Consider the following 5,089-nt stretch of genomic DNA (forward strand, 5'->3'; position numbering starts at 1 on the left):
TTTTTTTTTTTTTTTTTGAGACAGGGTCTCCATGTGTAATTCAGGCTGGCCTTGAACTCACTCTGTCACCCAGGCTGGCCTCGAACTCACAGTGATCTTCCTGCCTCAGCTTCCTGTGTGCTGGGATTACAGGCATGCATTTGGTCTATTTTGAGTTAGTTTTAGTATACTGTTTAAGGTAAAGGTCCAAATTCACCCTTTGGCACAGGGATTTCCAGTTTGCCCAGCACCTTTTGTGGAAAAGATTGTCATTTACCACTGAGTGGTTCTGAAGCCCTTGTCAAGTTATCTGACTATGTATGAAAGAGTTTTTGTACACTTTCTCTAAAAAGTAAATATTTTCTTTAAATTGACGTTTTTAGCCATGTGTGGTAGCTCACACCTATAATCCCAGCACTCAGGAGCAGAGGCAGGAAGCTCACTTTGAGTTCAAGGCCAGCCTGGTCTACATAGTGAATTCAAGACCAGCCTGAACTACATAGTGAGACTAGGTCTCAAAAATCCAGAAAAATTAAAAATAAAAGAAGACGTTTTTCCCCTTAGTACTAGGTAGGAATTAAACTTGTGATTCTCCTGCCTCAGCCTCCCAGAGTGTTGAAATTACAGGCATATACCATCACACCCAGCTAAATTGATTTATCTTGTAATTGTAATAAATTCATTTTAAAAAGAAACTTAAACCTATAGTGAAAAGTGTATATTGCTTATTCATGAATAGAAGGTCACAGTGAAAATAAACAGGATAGCAACAAATCACCATTATTGAATCCTAATGAGGAGCTTCTTGGTTGGCGAATACATTCACTTTATTTATTTTTGGTACCGGGGTTCAATAATACATTCACTTTCTAAGTGCGTGGCAAGGGGGCTCTGTGCCACCCAAACCCCAAACCTCCTCTCGATGAGTAGTTTCTTTTATAACAAAGAAAAATGCCAGCCAGAAGTCTTGGCTCAAAAGAGGTGAACATGCCCGGGATTTAGCTCAGTGGTTCCACCACCTGCCTTGCAAGAGCAAGGACCCAAGTTCGACCCCCCCCACCACCGCCAAAAGGAAGATGACAAAAGAGATGAACAGGCATCGGAGGTTACAGCCAGCTGAGGCGCTCTCTTTGGGACCATCAGATTGAAAGCCAGGTTAAGAACAAAGTGCTTCCTGTTTCCTGGTAACCTCCACGGACCTTCAGAAACACTCTGGCATCCCCCCCAAAGGTCTGTTGCAGGCTCTGCTCTGCCTGGACTCACTGTCCCTGTGCCCAAGCCTCATCCACACACCAGACCCTGCGATCCTGCTGCGCGGTGCCCTCCCGGCCCGGGAGGCTGCTCAGTCCAGACCCGGTGCTGGATGGGTGGGGGACAGGAGGCTGGGAAAGGCAGGGGCAGCCAGGAAGGGGGAGTGGGACGGGTCCGCAGGCAGGAAGCCCCGTGGATCCCTGCTGAAGATGAGAAGATGTGGATTCCAGTTCCACTGATGCCTCCAATTCCATGGTGAAACATGTCACCTCCTTGTTCCGGCCTCAGTTTATTCGTCTGCAAAACAAGAGGTGAGCGCTAGATGTTTTCTTTGTTACTCGACCTCTGTAAGACACTTTCCAAGCCGGGTGTGGTGGTGCACATACATCTGTAATCCCAGTGCTCAAGGCTAAAGCGGAGGATTGCCAGGAGTTTGAGGCCAGCCTGAACTACATAGCAGGAGTATCTCAAAACAAACAAACAAACAAATAAAAAACGAGAAGGGGGTACTTTCCAAGGACCATCTCTCCATCCTCAAAACAAATTCCTGGGCGGCAACCGAGTACTGTTTCTGTTAAAACTTCCTCAGGAAAGGTTGTAGTCCTCGATAAATACTGTTTCAAAATTGTTTATCTATTTGGAAAATATTTAAAGTCAGATGCCATATTATAATTTACTGCAATAAATTTCAGGTTAGGGTAAACACCTCAACTTAGAGGAGAAAAAGACAACTTTTTTTTGTTTGATTGGTTATCTTTTTTTACAAACAGGGCCCTGCTATATAACATAGGCTGGCCTTGAAATCATGATCTTCCTGCCTCAGCCTCCAGAGTACGAAAATTACAGTCCAGCCACCACACCTAGCTGGGGAAAAATTTTTTTTGAGAATAAAAGAAAATATAAGTGACCCCGTTCAAATGTTGGATTAGAGAAGGGCTTTTAAAAACCATACATAAAAAGCAGAAGTCATTTAAGAGGGGAAAACACTTCCTAACTCATTTTATGTGACCAGAATTGCCCTGATAACAAAAGACACAATGAGAAAAGACAACTACAGGTGCTATAGAAACAGTGTTCCTTCAGAAAGTACTGACAAACCATATCTAGCTGCATACAGTATTTGAAAGACTCCATTTTACAATAGAGTAGTATTTGTTCCAGGAATCACAGAATGGGCCAACACACCAAAAATTAATCAGTCGATAGGCCACTTACTTATAATAAATGATGAAAAAAATACACATGACCAGCTTACTAGCTGCAGAAAAAGCATCTGACAAAATCCTACACTCTTCCATAATAACAGGAATAGAACTTTCTCAACATCATGAGGAGAATCTATGGAAAATCCACAGCTAACATTGTACTTACGAGCAAAAGACAGAGAGCCCTATTCTAAGGCTGGGAACCTGACAAAGATGTGACTTCTGTCCACCATTTTTCTGGAGGTGTTAGCCGCATGCAGTGTAATTTCATTTATATGTTTTTTTTTTTGTTTTTGTTTTTGTTTTTTTTTTTTTGAGACAGGGTCTCACTATGTAGTTGAGACTGAGCTGGAACTCACTATGTAGCCCAGGCTGGTCTCAACTCACAGTGATCCTCCTCCTGCCTCAGCCTCCCGAGTGTTGGGATTATAGGCGTGAGCCACCACACCTGGCTCATTTATATGTTTATAATCAGAAAATCCATAGTCAGAAAAATTAACATATGCCAAGTGCTGGGTGGAGCTAGTAACTGGGGGTGACTGTTGAACATGTAGGTTTTTCTGGGGGGTGTTGAAGATGTTCTGGAATTTGTGATAATGTTTGCATAACACAGTAAATATATTTAAATCCATGGGTCTGTCTAAAATTTAAAATGGTTACTTTATATTATATGAATTTTATATCAACTTAATTAATTAATTAATTTTTAGACAGGGTTTCACTAAGGGACCCAGGCTAGCCTGGAATTTTGTTTGTTTGTTTGTTTTTTGTTTTTTGTTTTTTTGAGACAGGATCTCACTATGTAGTTGAGACTGACCTGGAACTCACTATGTAGCCCAAGATGATAGAAGTATACCTGCTTCTGCTCAATTCTTGATGGGAATGTTCTCAAGAACAAGCAATTTGTTTACTGCTGCAGAAGCGGGGGGGATTTTTTTTAAGATCAAAGGTTTTTTTTTCTTCATAGAATTTCATAGTTTGCTAATATGAAGGCATAAAACAGCAACAAAGAACAATAATTCATACAGCAGCCTGTTCATACATCAGCATCACCATGGTGTAGCCTGGAAGTTTTGATCCTCCTGCCTCAGCCTTCAAAACAGCTGGGATTATAAGTATGTGCCACCATGCTCAGAATTTTACTTCGTTTTTTTTTAAAAAAGGAGTGAAGTATTGTTATATGCTATATAACCTTGAAAACATTATGCTAAGTGAAATAAGTCAAACACAAAGGCCACATAATGTATGCCCTTATTTGTACAAAATTCCAGAATAGACAAATCCATAAAGACAGAAAGTAGATGAGTAGTTGTCAGAGGATGAAGAAAAGGGGGAAATGGAGCTGACTTTTAATTTGGAGGTGATAGAAATGTTCTGGAATTAAAGCAGCAATGGTTTTGCAACATAATAAATATACTAAAAGCCACTGAGGGTACTTATACATTTAACTGTGATTTTTATTTTATGTGTATTATATCTCAATTTAAAGATCCCACAGATACAAATTCCCTATGATGAATGTTATCATTATGTATATCTAAAATGTAGCAATAAATGTTTTGCTTCAACAAAAAAAAAAAATTAAAGATCCCAGCAATTTAGGTGCGATGGAGCATACTTATAATTCCAGTGCTCTGGAAAGCTGAGGCAAGAGGATCACAAATTCAAGCCCAGCCTGGGTAACTTAGCAAGACTCTTTTAAAAAAATAAACTTGAGGGCTGGGGATTTAGCTCAGTAGTTCGGTGGCCTGCCTTGCAAGCTCAAGGACCCAAGTTCAATCCCCAGTACCCAAAAATAAAAAATAAAAAAATAAACTTGGAAAAGATAAAAGACTTAAACATCAATGTCAAAACTAGAACTTCTGGAAGAAAACACAGGAGAAAATCTAAGATTACTTAGAACACAAAAGCATAAACCATAAAAGAAAAGTTTGATAAAATGGATTTCATTGAAATTGAAAACTTTGCTCTTCAAAACTACTGGTAGAAAATGAACAGAAGATTTTCTTAGCCTTGGGCATTTCCCTCCCACACTCCAACCACCACAAACAAACACACCCACCCCTGCTTCACCCCACCTCATAGCTGTAACTCCTTGTTCTGGTATGGATGAAATTGACCACTATGACCTATAAACAAAGTTTATGACATTTTGTTCTCACAAACTCACAAGGCTCAGCCTTCTTTCAAGGCCAAGTCACAAAACTGTCTTTATCCTGCTTCTGTAAACTCACTTGCTCACCCACAAATTTCATGTCACTAGAAAGACAACCCCTCTGACCAAATGTATAAAACTGGAGCTTTCCTTTGTCCTGGGCTCAGCCTTTGGACATTAATCTGCCAAATTGATGTACATCTAAAACCTAGAATAAATCATCTTATATCACCTCTTGGTCTCTCCCGTCTCTTAAAATCCCACAACCTACAGCAGTCTTACTTTTTTTGTGGGGGGGTTGCTTTTTTGAGGCAGGCTCCTGCTATGCCGTTCAGGCTGGTCTGGAACTCACTGTGTAATCCAGGGTGCCCTCACACTCATGGCAATCCACCTGTCTCAGCCTCCCTAATTTTGGCATTACAGGTGTGCACCACTGTGTCCAGCTAGAATTATATCTCAATGATAAGGAGACAACCCAACTTTTTTTTTTTTTTTTTTT

Source organism: Fukomys damarensis, unplaced genomic scaffold, assembly GCF_012274545.1.
Source record: "Fukomys damarensis isolate Sample0158 unplaced genomic scaffold, DMR_v1.0_HiC HiC_scaffold_32, whole genome shotgun sequence".
NCBI lineage: Eukaryota > Metazoa > Chordata > Mammalia > Rodentia > Bathyergidae > Fukomys > Fukomys damarensis.